The following is a 15,911-nucleotide window of genomic DNA, read 5'->3' as shown; positions in this document are numbered from 1 at the left end:
GCCCTGCTAAAATAAAAACACCTATAATCCCCTCCTGTGCCAGGATCGTACCAGCATCGTTCCAGCGGTGTCAAAACTCAGGTTCACGAGGATCTCCTGAGGCTTGCATGATTGTCTCCACCTTTAGAGAAATCAAACATATAGAGAAAGTCAGGGCTGCGGCTACTCTTTGACATACTCTTAACCCCTTCATGACCTTGGGATTTTCCATTTTTCCGTGTTCGTTTTTCGCTCCCCTCCTTCCCAGAGCCATAACTTTTTTATTTTTCTGTCAATTTGGCCATGTGAGGGCTTATTTTTTGCAAGACGAGTTGTTCTTTTGAACGACATCATTGGTTTTACCATGTCATGTACTAGAAAACGGGAAAAAAATTCCAAGTGCGGTGAAATTGCAAAAAAAAGTGCAGTCCCACACTTGTTTTTTGTTTGGCTTTTTTGCTAGGTTCACTAAATGCTAAAACTGACCTGCCATTATGATTCTCCAGGTCAGTACGAGTTCATGGACACCTAACATGACTAGGTTATTTTTTATCTAAGTGGTGAAAAAAAATTCCAAACTTTGCTAAAAAAAAAAAATGGTGCCATTTTCCAATACTCGTATCGTCTTCATTTTTCATGATCTGGGGTCGACTGAGGGCTTATTTTTTGCATGCCAAGCTGGAGTTTTTAATAATTCCATTTCGGTGCAGATACATTCTTTTGATCGCCCGTTATTGCATTTTAATGCAATGTTGTGGCGACAAAAAAAAACGTAATTCTGGCGTTTCAAATTTTTTTCTCTCTACGCCGTTTAGCGATCAGGTTAATGATTTTTTTATTGATAGATCGGGCTATTCTGAATGTGGCGATACCAAATATCTGTAGGTTTGATTTTTTTTATTATTGATTTATTTTGATTGGGGCAAAAGGGGGGTGATTTAAACTTTTATATTTTTTTATTTTTTTCACATTTTTTTTTACTTTTTTTTTTACTTTTGCCATGCTTCAATAGCTACCATGGGAGGCTAGAAGCTGGCACAACGCGATCGGCTCTGCTACATAGCAGCGATCATCAGATCGTTGCTATGCAGCAGAAATGCAGGTGTGCTGTGAGCGCCGACCACAGGGTGGCGCTCACAGCTGCCGGCGATCAGTAACCATAGAGGTCTCAAGGACCTCTATGGTTACAATGCAGAAGCGCCGGAAGCGCCGGTTAAATGCCGCTGTCTGCGTTTGACAGCGGCATTTAACTAGTTAATTGCGGGCACATGTCAGCTGTTCAAAACAGCTGACATGTCCCGGCTTTGATGCGGGCTCACCGCCGGAGCCCTGCATCAAAGCGCGGTATCTGACCTCGGACGCACTATCCCGTCCGAGGTCAGAAAGAGGTTAATGTATGATTTGTCCAAAGGCAGTGACAGTGACGCCAGCACTCACATTTTATAACAGCCACAAGAAATGCCCCGAGATTGTGAGCACCAATACAGCAGGTGAGTGTAAGGGTTTTTATAAATTGTTTCAGTTCACGAGGACCTGCATATTTCAGGAAATTCTAAATTAAGTCTTTTCTCCATGGTTCGATCCGATCATTTCTATTCAAGAAACATATGATTTGAGGAGCCACTAGCAAACTATTAGGCCGTCGTCACACTAGCGAATTTTACGGACGTATGAGAGGTGCAGAAAATACGGATTGCATACGGTACAATGATTCTCTATGTCCCAGCTCCCATCTGCCGTATTTTACTGATCCGTATTATATGGTCTTGTTCGGCTGTAGAAAATCGCAGCATGCCATTATTAATCTGGCTTAATGTCACCTTACAATAGCAAGGTGACATTAACCCTTCATTACCCCATATCCCACCGCTACACGGGAGTGGGAAGAGAGTAGCCAAGTGCCAGAATAGGCGCATCTTCCAGATGTGCCTTTTCTGGGGTGGCTGGGGGCAGATGTTTTTAGCCAGGGGGGCTGTCATGATCTCAATGGCATGAGAACATAGCATAAGCATATATAGGAACTAGCTCTTGGAAGATGGGAACTGAGCTGACCATGAACTAAACCTAACGCACAACTAGCAGTGGCCGGGTAGCATGCCTACGTTGATTCTAGATGCCCAGCACCAGCCGGAGGACTAAATAAAGCTAGCAGAGGAAAATATTAGTCCTAGCTCACCTCTAGAGAAATACCCCGAAAGGAGACAGAGGCCCCCCACATGTATTGGCGGTGAGTTGAGATGAAATAACAAACGTAGTATGAAAATAGGTTTAGCAAATTTGAGGTCCACTTACTACATAGCAGAAGACAGAAAGGACACTTTCATGGTCAGCTGAAAACCCTATCAAAAACACCATCCAGAAATTACTTTAAAACTCTGGCATTAACTCATAACACCAGAGTGGCAATTCCTGTTCACAAGAGCTTTCCAGACACAGTAACGAAACTACAGCTGTGAACTGGAACAAAAATGCAAAAACAAACATGGACAAGAGTCCAACTTATCTAGTAGTTGTCTAGGAGCAGGAACAAGCACAGAGAGGCTTCTGATAACATTGTTGACCGGCAAGCAACTAACAGAGCAGCAAGGTTATATAGCGACTCCCACATCTTGATGGGAACAGGTGAACAGAGAAGATGAAGACACCAGTTCAATTCCACCAGTAGCCACCGGGGGAGCCCAGAATCCAAATTCACAACAGTACCCCCCCCTCAAGGAGGGGGCACCGAACCCTCACCAGAACCACTAGGGCGATCAGGATGGGCCCTATGAAAGGCACGAACCAGATCGGAGGCATGAACATCAGATGCATTCACCCAAGAATTATCCTCCTGGCCGTATCCCTTCCACTTGACCAGATACTGGAGTCTCCGTCTGGAAACACGAGAGTCTAAGATTTTCTCCACAACGTACTCCAACTCACCCTCAACCAACACCGGAGCAGGAGGCTCAACGGAAGGCACAACCGGTACATCATACCTGCGCAATAATGACCGATGAAAAACGTTATGAATAGAAAAGGATGCAGGGAGGTCCAAACGGAAGGAAACAGGGTTAAGAATCTCCAATATCTTATACGGGCCGATAAACCGAGGCTTAAACTTAGGAGAAGAGACCCTCATAGGGACAAAACGAGAAGACAACCACACCAAATCCCCAACAGAAAGCCGAGGACCAACACGACGGTGGCGGTTGGCAAAAAGCTGAGTCTTCTCCTGGGACAACCTCAAATTGTCCACCACCTGCCCCCAGATCTGATGCAATCTCTCCACCACAGCATCCACTCCAGGACAATCTGAAGATTCCACCTGACCAGAGGAAAATCGAGGATGAAACCCCGAATTACAGAAAAACGGGGACACCAAAGTGGCAGAGCTGGCCCGATTATTGAGAGCGAACTCCGCCAATGGCAAAAAAGCAATCCAATCATCCTGGTCAGCAGACACAAAACACCTCAGATATGTCTCCAGGGTCTGATTAATCCGCTCGGTCTGGCCATTCGTCTGAGGATGGAAAGCGGACGAAAAAGATAAATCTATGCCCATCCTAGCACAGAATGCCCGCCAAAATCTAGACACGAATTGGGTCCCTCTATCAGAAACGATATTCTCAGGAATACCATGCAAACGAACAACATTTTGAAAAAACAGAGGAACCAACTCGGAAGAAGAAGGTAACTTGGGCAGAGGAACCAAATGGACCATCTTAGAAAAACGGTCACACACCACCCAGATGACAGACATCTTCTGAGAAACAGGCAGATCTGAAATAAAATCCATCGAGATGTGCGTCCAAGGCCTCTTAGGAATAGGCAAGGGCAACAATAATCCACTAGCCCGAGAACAACAAGGCTTGGCCCGAGCACAAACGTCACAAGACTGCACAAAGCCTCGCACATCTCGTGACAGGGAAGGCCACCAGAAGGACCTTGCCACCAAATCCCTGGTACCAAAAATGCCAGGATGACCTGCCAACGCAGAAGAATGAACCTCAGAGATGACTCTACTGGTCCAATCATCAGGAACAAACAGTTTATCAGGTGGGCAACGATCAGGTCTATCCGCCTGAAACTCCTGCAAGGCCCGCCGCAGGTCTGGAGAAACGGCTGACAATACCACTCCATCCTTAAGGATACCTGTGGGCTCAGAGTTACCAGGCGAGTCAGGCTCAAAACTCCTAGAAAGGGCATCCGCCTTAACGTTCTTAGAACCCGGTAGGTATGACACCACAAAATTAAACCGAGAGAAAAATAATGACCAGCGCGCCTGTCTAGGATTCAGGCGCCTGGCGGTCTCAAGATAAATCAAATTTTTGTGGTCAGTCAATACCACCACCTGATGTCTGGCCCCCTCAAGCCAATGGCGCCACTCCTCAAAAGCCCACTTCATGGCCAAAAGCTCCCGATTCCCAACATCATAATTCCGCTCAGCGGGCGAAAATTTACGGGAAAAGAAGGCACAAGGCCTCATCACGGAGCAGTCAGAACTTTTCTGCGACAACACTGCCCCAGCTCCGATCTCAGAAGCGTCGACCTCAACCTGAAAAGGTAGAGCAACATCAGGCTGACGCAACACAGGGGCAGAGGAAAAACGGCGCTTAAGCTCCCGAAAGGCCTCCACAGCATCAGGGGACCAATCAGCAACATCAGCACCCTTCTTAGTCAAATCGGTCAATGGCTTAGCAATATCCGAAAAACCAGCAATAAATCGACGATAAAAGTTAGCAAAGCCCAAAAATTTTTGAAGACTCTTAAGAGAAGAGGGCTGCGTCCAATCACAAATAGCTTGAACCTTGACAGGATCCATTTCAATGGAAGAGGGGGAAAAAATATATCCCAAAAAGGAAATCCTCTGTACCCCAAAAACACACTTAGAACCCTTCACACACAAAGAATTAGACCGCAAAACCTGAAAAACCCTCCTGACTTGCTGGACATGAGAGTCCCAGTCATCCGAAAAAATCAGAATATCATCCAGATACACAATCATAAATTTATCCAAATAATCGCGAAAAATATCATGCATAAAGGACTGGAAAACTGACGGAGCATTAGAAAGACCAAAAGGCATCACTAAATACTCAAAGTGGCCCTCGGGCGTATTAAATGCGGTTTTCCACTCATCCCCCTGCCTGATTCGCACCAAATTATACGCCCCACGAAGGTCAATCTTAGAGAACCACTTGGCCCCCTTTATGCGAGCAAACAAATCAGTCAGCAACGGCAATGGGTATTGATATTTAACAGTGATTTTATTCAAAAGCCGATAATCAATACATGGTCTCAAAGAGCCGTCTTTTTTTGACACAAAGAAAAAACCGGCTCCTAAGGGAGATGACGATGGACGAATATGTCCCTTTTCCAAGGACTCCTTTATATATTCTCGCATAGCAGCGTGTTCAGGCACAGACAGATTAAATAAACGACCCTTTGGGTATTTACTACCCGGGATTAAATCTATGGCACAATCGCACTCTCGGTGCGGAGGTAACGAACCAAGCTTGGATTCTTCAAAGACGTCACGATAGTCAGACAGGAACTCAGGAATTTCAGAGGGAATGGATGATGAAATGGAAACCACAGGTACATCCCCATGAGCCCCCTTACATCCCCAGCTCAACACAGACATAGCTCTCCAGTCGAGGACTGGGTTGTGAGATTGCAGCCAAGGCAATCCTAGCACCAAATCATCATGTAGACTATACAGCACCAGAAAGCGAATAATCTCCTGGTGATCCGGATTAATACGCATAGTTACTTGTGTCCAGTATTGTGGTTTATTATTAGCCAATGGGGTGGAGTCAATCCCCTTCAGAGGAATAGGAGTCTCCAAAGGCTCTAAATCATACCCACAGCGTTTGGCAAAGGACCAATCCATAAGACTCAAAGCGGCGCCAGAGTCGACATAGGCGTCCGTGGTAATAGATGACAAAGAGCAAATCAGGGTCACAGATAGAATAAATTTAGACGGTAAGGTGCAAATGGAAACAGATTTACCAAGCTTTTTAGTGCGCTTAGAGCATGCTGATATAACATGAGTAGAATCACCACAATAGAAACACAACCCATTTTTCCGTCTAAAATTCTGCCGCTCGCTTCGGGACAGAATTCTATCACACTGCATACTCTCTGGCGACTTCTCAGTGGACACCGCCAGATGGTGCACTGGTTTGCGCTCCCGCAAACGCCTATCGATCTGAATAGCCATTGTCATGGACTCATTCAGACCCGCAGGCACAGGGAACCCCACCATAACATCCTTAATGGCATCAGAGAGACCCTCTCTGAAAGTCGCCGCCAGGGCGCACTCATTCCACTGAGTAAGCACAGACCATTTACGGAATCTTTGGCAGTAAATTTCCGCTTCATCTTGCCCCTGAGATAGGGACATCAAAGTTTTTTCTGCCTGAAGCTCCAAATGAGGTTCGTCATAAAGCAACCCCAAGGCCAGAAAAAACGCATCCACATTGAGCAACGCAGGATCCCCTGGTGTCAATGAAAAAGCCCAGTCTTGAGGGTCGCCCCGGAGCAAGGAAATCACAATCCTGACCTGCTGTGCAGGGTCTCCGGCAGAGCGAGATTTCAGGGACAAAAATAATTTGCAATTATTTCGAAAATTCTGAAACCCGGATCTATTTCCCGAGAAAAATTCCGGCAAAGGAATTCTCGGCTCAGATACAGGTGCATGACAAACAAAATCTTGCAAATTTTGTACCTTCGTGGCGAGATTATTCAAACCTGCAGTTACACTCTGAAGATCCATTACAAGCAGGTGGACACAGAGCCATTCAAGGGTTAAGAGGAGGTAAGAAGCAGCTAGACAGCAATTAAGGGCTAGGCAGCAAAACTCTGAGGGGAAAAAAAAAAAAAAAATTTCCCTTCAACACTTCTTTTTCTCCTGCTTCAGCCCAAACAATTAACACTTTGAAGGCCGGTCAAACTGTCATGATCTCAATGGCATGAGAACATAGCATAAGCATATATAGGAACTAGCTCTTGGAAGATGGGAACTGAGCTGACCATGAACTAAACCTAACGCACAACTAGCAGTGGCCGGGTAGCATGCCTACGTTGATTCTAGATGCCCAGCACCAGCCGGAGGACTAAATAAAGCTAGCAGAGGAAAATATTAGTCCTAGCTCACCTCTAGAGAAATACCCCGAAAGGAGACAGAGGCCCCCCACATGTATTGGCGGTGAGTTGAGATGAAATAACAAACGTAGTATGAAAATAGGTTTAGCAAATTTGAGGTCCACTTACTACATAGCAGAAGACAGAAAGGACACTTTCATGGTCAGCTGAAAACCCTATCAAAAACACCATCCAGAAATTACTTTAAAACTCTGGCATTAACTCATAACACCAGAGTGGCAATTCCTGTTCACAAGAGCTTTCCAGACACAGTAACGAAACTACAGCTGTGAACTGGAACAAAAATGCAAAAACAAACATGGACAAGAGTCCAACTTATCTAGTAGTTGTCTAGGAGCAGGAACAAGCACAGAGAGGCTTCTGATAACATTGTTGACCGGCAAGCAACTAACAGAGCAGCAAGGTTATATAGCGACTCCCACATCTTGATGGGAACAGGTGAACAGAGAAGATGAAGACACCAGTTCAATTCCACCAGTAGCCACCGGGGGAGCCCAGAATCCAAATTCACAACAGGGGGCCAATAACCATGGACCCTCTCTAGGCTATTAATATCTGCCCTCGGTCACTGGCTTTACCACTCTGGCGGAGAAAATTGGGCGGGAGCCCATGCCAATTTTTTCCTCGATTTAACCCTTTATTTTACAAGCTACAGTGCCCAAATTTTGCACATACACACTACTAACATTAGTAGTGTGGAATATGCAAAAAAAAAAGGGATAACAGATGGTTTACTGTATGTAAACTATGTCTCATATCCTGTCGGGTTTGTGAAGGAGAAAGAAAAAGCCGGCAATTGAATTACCGGCTTTTCACATATCTCGCGCTGAATTAAATATAAATACAGTATATATATATATATATATATGGTCACCGCCGATGTGCAAACATTATATACGTGCATTGACCATGAGGATGGTCTTGCTGCAGTCCGCCTCTTCTTGGGGACCTCCGACCTGGGCGCCCCTTTGTGTGAATTAATCCTTGAGCTGCTGCGCTTTGCCCTCACCCACAATTTTTTTACATTTAAGGACAGGTTTTTCTTACAAACACGCGGCACAGCCATGGGCGCGGCCTGTGCCCCCTCGTACGCCAATCTTTTCCTTGGCTCATGGGAGAGACAGATTTTTGGCGATGGGGGGGTGCAGGGCATGGACCATGTGCTGTGCTGGCTAAGATATATAGACAATGTCCTCTTTTTGTGGGAGGGGACGGCGCAGCAGCTCGGGGATTTTATGAGCCAACTAAATGACAACCTGCTTAACATCAGGTTGACATACAGTTTTGACTCGGAGCATATCGACTTTCTGGATGTCAGACTGGAGATCGACAACACACGCAGGGTCCAGACTGACGTCTTCAGAAAGTCCACAGCTGTAAATGCTTTTTTGCATGCTGACTCCGCCCACAATCCTACCACCATTGGGGCAGTCCCGGTCGGACAGTTCCTAAGGGTGAGGCGGATCTGCTCTACTGATGAAAAATTCTTTGCACAGGCGGTTGACCTTGAGGGACGCTTCAGAGATCGTGGATACAGTCGGAGAAGCATCAGGCGGGGTTTTGATCGAGCAAGGAGGACACCCCGCAGGGATCTTTTACATTCTGGCAATAGGAACCCGAGGAGGAGAATGGATGGGGAGAAGGTTAGGTTCATCACGACCTATAACCACGAATGGTCCCATATGAGGGACATATTGAAAAAACATTGGCCAGTCCTGATGACTGAACCCTCATTAGTTCAAGCCCTGGGAAAATTTCCATCAATGACGGCCAAAAGATCTCCTAATTTGAACAGCCTCCTAGTCCATAGCCATTATGCTCCACCCGTCGTTAACCCCTTCAGCACCAGGGACCCTGTTCTGGGCTCGTTCCAATGCGGCCATTGTGTGGCTTGTGACAATATGATACGGGCTACTACCTTTAAGTCTTCGGACGGCACCAAGGAATTTTCCATTAGACAGCGCATCACATGTGGCACATCTAACGTTGTCTATTATGCCACATGTGGATGCTCCCTAATTTACATCGGGCTGACATCGAGAGAGTTGCGCGTACGTGTCCGCGAACACGTTAGGGACATAGGTGCTGCCAAAACCATAGAAGATGCCTCTGACCTGAAGACAATCCCGCGTCACTTCAAAATGTTCCATGGCTGTGACGCGGGGACTCTTCAGGTCAGAGGCATCGAGAGTATCCATCTTGGGGTACGAGGTGGCAATTATAAAAAGGTTCTTGCCCAGCGCGAAGCGGGCTGGATTGTCCGTGTGGATTCTATGGTGCCTAAGGGACTTAATGAGTACTTGAGTTTCTCCCCCTTCCTTTAAAAAGATCCCTCCCTACTATGTGGACAAATTATTGTAATGACGTTTAGCACGTGGTAGGTGCTCCTTTTTGGGTGCTTTATCTATTTTTCTCATGAATAATTTTATTGTTCCCAAGTACATAAGAATCCTCCTGTATTTTAGTAGTTTACGTTGGTGCTCCTGTCCATTCTTCTGTCCCTTCTAAATTAACATCTCCCCTTTGGAGTGGATACCCATTTGGGGTCCTTTTTCCTTTTCTTTTTAATTTGTTTTTAATTTTAAGTATATCTCTTTTATGTACCCTCCAGTTACATCATGATGTTTGAAGCATCGACGTCCTTATCTGGCACAACCTTTTCCTGCTCAAGTTGAATCTACCGCTGATAATGACTACATCTCAGCCACAATCAAAAACTTGTTGGACTTGGTCACCTTCTGCAATTTATGCCCCAGTGTGTGGATTTATTATATTGGGTCTACAGTAGCTGTATATGATTTATTGTTGTCCTTTTTCTCCATTAGGACTTATTATACACTGTATGGTATTATGCAGCGTCTGTTAATCCAATGGTGTTTCGCTTGTCTTCTATATCTATAATATACCTTTTGGTGTGTCTCAGCGGTTAAAGATTCAACATTGTTCTGTTCACCTAATATCATCTTTCTTTGATTTTACCAGCAGATATACCTTTTGGTACGGCAGACCTGCTGTGGTGGTGCGCCTGCGCTGCACACCTTGTCCGGCCATCTGTCCCGGCGGCGTCTATTCTCTGCTTCGCGCGTGCGCCCTGGACTCACCTCCCGGGCGCCCCCGCGATGCCTGACGCGGGCTGTGACACTTGGCCCGGCTGGTGGTGCGCGCATGCGCCCTTTTACCCTGTAGACACTGGCCGACATTCACCTGGTATGCGGCGGTGCGCCTGCGCTGCGCGATTCGCCTGGCCCGCTGTCCCAGCGCGTCTCTAACGCCCGGCGCGTGTGCTCTGGGGTTTGGCTCCCCCGGGCGCGCGCGCCTGACATGACGCGGTCTGTGACGCCGGGCCCGGCCTGTCGCGCGCGCATGCGCCGACTAACCCGCAATTACCTGCTGACACGTACCAGATGTTTAATCATATGCCCTGTTACTGGTGCTATATAAGGACTACAGATGTCTTCACTGCCACCTTCCCTTGAAAAAGCCCTTTGTTTGCGGGCGAAACGCGCGTCGGGGGTCGCGTTCTGTGGACCCTAACCGGTGTACCCAGCCTGGTGCCTCTCACGGGTAAGCGCTGCCTTTTCAGACTCTTAATTTTACGCCACATGGCATGTGTCTTATCGTTGTAGCAATATAGCTGTCCGCAGCAGCTGCCTGTATGTAGTATAGGCATGCATAAATAAGCTTACTGGCATGTGCACACCGGGGGTTTATCCTCTTCTCTTTTAAAAACATCCTTGCATAAATAATATACTTACGTGTGCTTTGTGTGTCTTTTTGTATTTTGCTACTAAGCGTGTTAATTACACATCTACTAATAAAGCCTTTTCTAATTAAAAATATCCGCATGCTCCTATTTTTCTCCTTTTATTATTATATATAGATATATATATGTGTGTGTGTCTCAATGACATATATATATAAATATATATATATATATATATATATATATATATATATATATAGACTGTATATATACGGATGACATATGGATCACTATTTTGGGAACATTTCTGCGTATTACGGCCGTAAAAAACGGACCGTATTTTCATACGCTGAGTGTGACGCCGGCCTTAATCATAACAGAGAGAGAGAGGAACCAGAAAAAGATGTCTCAGGTCAAGGAGAGCTTAGAGTTTTTTGCTTTTGCAGAAAATGGATGGATTTAACATAAGTGTTTTCTTTTTTATTAGAATATACATGTTTCATAAAGATATTTTTCCACTCACAAAACTCAGTATTGCAAATTAGACAGAGGTTTGTGTTATTTTATAGTGATACAAACATGTTGTGACAGAATCCTAATATAAAATTTACTGAAAAATTTGCTATTAACATTGTATCAGATAAATGTTTACTGTTCATTTGTCAGAATATATTTATGGTAATACCAGTCAAGAAAAAAAAGTTAATTAACTGCCAAGATCATGCATCAGTCGTCCTGCTCTAGATAATTGCTCCTGATATCTTCATTGCTCTTTTCTTCATAGAGATGAAATCACGTAAATGGTCAATGGTAATTACTTCTAAGACACCTCAAGGTTTTCACAGGAGTCCATTTGAACTGAGAGCTAAGAATGATGATAATGAAATAGAGCTCCTTACATAGTCCCTACCACTACAGTGTAGCTACCTTTTTATTTAAGAAAATGATATGCAGCTATACTGAACTTTTTAATAAATATGTCTAATTAAAAACACCAAAACTGTCCTATACTTTCTTTTTCTAGTAAAAGTCTGGTCCAATATGCCAGTTGTGGAATCTAGGCATGTTGAGTAGAAGCCTCCAGCTCGCCATTGCAGCCCTAGGTCTGTCAATGTTACTTAATAGCACTAAACTGGTTATTACAGACAAACTTGGAGCAAGCCACTCTGTTTAGGAGATCCCAGGGGTTGCTGAGACCATCTTCCTTTTACGCCTATACAGAGTTTCTTGGGTTAGGATCACAAAATCAGCTGCTGGTCGATAATGCAGCCTGGCAGAAGGAATGGTTCAGTGGTTGAGTCATAACAAAAAGGTATGTGCAGGAATGAAATCATATGACTGGAGAGTATTAAAAAACAAGATGTCAAAAGCAGGAATGTTGATTGAGAATATAAGCAAGAAACACAGACGTTCACTGAAGTTAGTTAAGTAAGAACGGAAAGTCTACCACCTGATTTCAGGAGCTTAAATAGCTTGCAGCCCCAGCCAGACAACACAACGCTGAGCAAGCACTTATAGAAGTTGACACTCAACCTCCCAGAACTGCAAGTCCCTAGGATACCGAGCTAGAGTAGTCACCTCATGTGGGTTACAAATAGAGTGCAGCGCCACTCGGTGAAAGAAGCAGAGTCAGAAAGTGCATGGACCTAGACAGATGTCACACCTTACTGTCCAAATGTAAAATTTCACTTGCGGCATCATGAGAGGAGTTTTCAAGTACAGTTACATTTAGAGAAAGTAACCTCCAAGCTACAACAGTGTCATGACCTATAAAAAAACAGAAACAGCACATTGTAACATTTGTATAACATTCCATCAGATAAATGTTTATAGTAGTCACAAGACATTGCAATGTTACATGATTGCAGGAAAACAGCATCAATACTGCAGGAATGCTGTCAGTTTGGGAAGTATGTAGTGATGAACGAACCCAAACAATAAAGTTCTGGACCGAACCTCTAATATGGACTTTTTAATGTACGACGGTTTCCTGTTCGGATTTGCCAGTCTAATAAAGCGAAGGAAATCAACAAGCTTTTAGACTGTAAGCCCTTTTGAAGCCATCACAGCCATGCCAAGTATTGACATGGCTGTGATTGGCTAACGCAGTACATGACTGGGCCAGTATAAAGGTCAGATCATGAGTGCCTCTGCCATTCTGCTCTCATTAGTGTAGGGATAGGATGCAGCTGGAGTAAGGGACAGTTTCTAACTACAAACTCTGCAAAAAAGCCGCTGTGTGTACTCTGCAACGCCCGTCTGTGGGAGGACTGTGACAAAAAAATGCTGTATGTAGTCTGCAACCCATATCTGTGGGAGTACAGTGCCACAATGCCACTGTATGTGTACTCTGCAACAAAACTTGTGAGAGTAAGGCTCTGTGCACACGATGCAGATTTTGCTGCTGATCCGCAGCTGCGGGTCCGCAGCAGTTTCCCATGAGTTTACAGTACAATGTAAACCTATGGGAAACCGAAAACACTGTGCCCATGCTGCAGAAAAAAACATGCAGAAGCGCAGCGGTTTACATTCCGCAGCATGTCAATTCTTTGTGTGGAATCCGCAACGGTTTTACACCTGCTCCATAATAGAAAACCGCAGTGGAATCCGCACAAAAACCGCGGTAAATCCGCAGGAAAAATGCAGTGTTTTTGCCCTGCGGATTTATCAAATCAATTCTACGTGTGCACATACCCTTACAAACAAAGTGGAACTACACCAGCAGATGACATGGATACCCAAAACAACACTGATTGTGGAAACTTCACACTAGACCTCAAGCAGCTTGGATTTTGTGCTTCTGCACTCTTTCTACAAACTCTTGGACCTTGATTTCCAAATGAAGTGCAAAATGTATTTTCATCTGAAAACAACAGATTGGACCACTTAGCAAGAGTCCAGTTCCTTTTCTCCTTGGCCCAAGTAAGACACTTCTGGCACTGTCTATTGGTCATGAGTGGCATGACACAAGGAATGTGACACTTATAGCCCATGCCCTAGATACATCTTTGTGTGGTGGCTCTTGAAGCAATTACTCCAGTAGCAGTCCACTTCTTCTGAATCTCTCCCAAATTTTTTAATGGCCCTTTCTTAACAATCCTTTCAAGGCTGCGGTTATCCCGGTTGCTTATGCATCCTTTTCTACCACACTTTTTCCTTCCAATTAACTTTCCATTAATATGCTTGGATACAGCATTCTGTAAACAGCTAGCCTCTTTAGCAATGACCTTTTGTGGCTTACCCTCCTTGTGGAATGTGTCAGTGACTGCCTTCTGGACATCTGTCAAGTCAGCAGTCTTCTGCATGATTGTGAAGCTTACTGAAACAGACTAAGGGGCCTTTTTTAATGATTAGGAAGCCTTTTCAGGTTTTTTTTGTTAATTCTAATTTACTGAGACTTTTGGGTTTTCATTGGCTGTAAGCCATAATCATCAACATTAACAGAAATAAACACTTGAAATAGATCACCCTGTGCGGGATTTCTTTTATTGGGAACCATGTCACTTTTCCAGGGCCTTTGTGCTACAAGTAAATTGGAAACCCCTAAATTTCTGCTAACAGATTATGAACCTGAGTGGGGACTTGTTTTTTGTGGATTAAGTTGAAACTTTTATTGGTGGCATTTTGGCGTATAGATCATTTTGCATAAATTCATATTTATCCTGTGCTGTACACTAAGCATTTACATCAGGATTTCCATCTAATTATCTGAAATATGTGATTCTGATGAAACCCCCATATGAATCCATTCACTATAATGAGGCAGCAGAGTTTCTCCCACTCCATTTGTCCTCTGTCCAGTCATGTCCGGCTTTTCAGAGGTGCACAAATCTGTGGCTGATGGCACTTTTGTGCTCACTTAAAAAGACGGACACCACTGGATCACAGGCCAGAAGGTATCCATTGTGTCTCTATGTTCCTCATTACAAGGAATCATCGCTGGGGATTCCATCTGAATCATGTATTTCAGGGATTAACACTGAAACCTCAGTGTAAGTGCTCAATGTAGAGCGCAGGATAAATATGAGCTGACCATTACTGTGATCTTTGAGAGGCAGAATAAGTATATCAAGAGCATTTTAGGAATTGGTTTTATTCATTTTTTACGCTGTTCCTTGTACAGTATAAGTGATTAGATTACTTTATTCTTCGCATTGCTGTGATTACAGCGATTCCAGATTTATATAGTTTTTTTTATATTATATTATAACACACAAAAAATGCTTTTTTTTTCACAAAAAAAGTTTTTGCATCGCCATAATTTGAGAGCTATAATTTTTCTAGATTTTTCTATATTTCTGCCAACATAGTCACATGTGTGGGCTTGTTTCGTGATGCTTTGACATTTTTATTTATACCATTATTGGGCAGACTCCATGATCACTTTCCATTTCGATTTCTGGGAAGAAAAATGAACAAAATACAGCAATATAGGAATTGATTTTATTTCATGCCATTCACCATATGCTAAAAGTGATAAGACAGCATTATTTTTGAGGTCAGCATAATTTCAGCGGTATTACATTTATATCACTTTTTATGTTTTGCTGCTTTTACACAATAAAAACAATGATAAAAATAAATATTATTTTTGCATCACTGTATTCTGAGAGCTATAACTTTTTTATTTTTCCACTGATTCAAATATGTTATGCCTTGCTTTTGCAGGACAAGATGACATTTTCAGTGATAGCATTTTTAATTACATCATCTTCTTGATCACGTTTTTTTCCACTTTTTTTCGGGCGGGTTGATGAAAAAGCATAGTTCTATGTCACGTTCTTTGCTTTTTTTAATGGTTTTCACTGAAGGGTTAATTAGTGTGACAGTTTTATAGATCAGATTGTTCTTGATATGGTAACATGAGATTTGTGTAATTTTTTGTTTTATTTTGGTTTTTATATAAATATACATGTTTATGGGTATGATTTTTTTTTCTAATTTTTGTTCATTTTGGGATTTCTTTAACATATGTTTACATTCTTTTCAAGCCTTCTCCCTCTCCCAGCCTCCTAAATGCTGCAATTGCTATTAGTCGCAACACTTAAAGGGTTAAGCAGCGAAGTGCTGGCACTGCTTA

Source organism: Ranitomeya variabilis, chromosome 5, assembly GCF_051348905.1.
Source record: "Ranitomeya variabilis isolate aRanVar5 chromosome 5, aRanVar5.hap1, whole genome shotgun sequence".
NCBI classification, from domain to species: domain Eukaryota; kingdom Metazoa; phylum Chordata; class Amphibia; order Anura; family Dendrobatidae; genus Ranitomeya; species Ranitomeya variabilis.
This window is presented reverse-complemented; position numbering follows the sequence as displayed.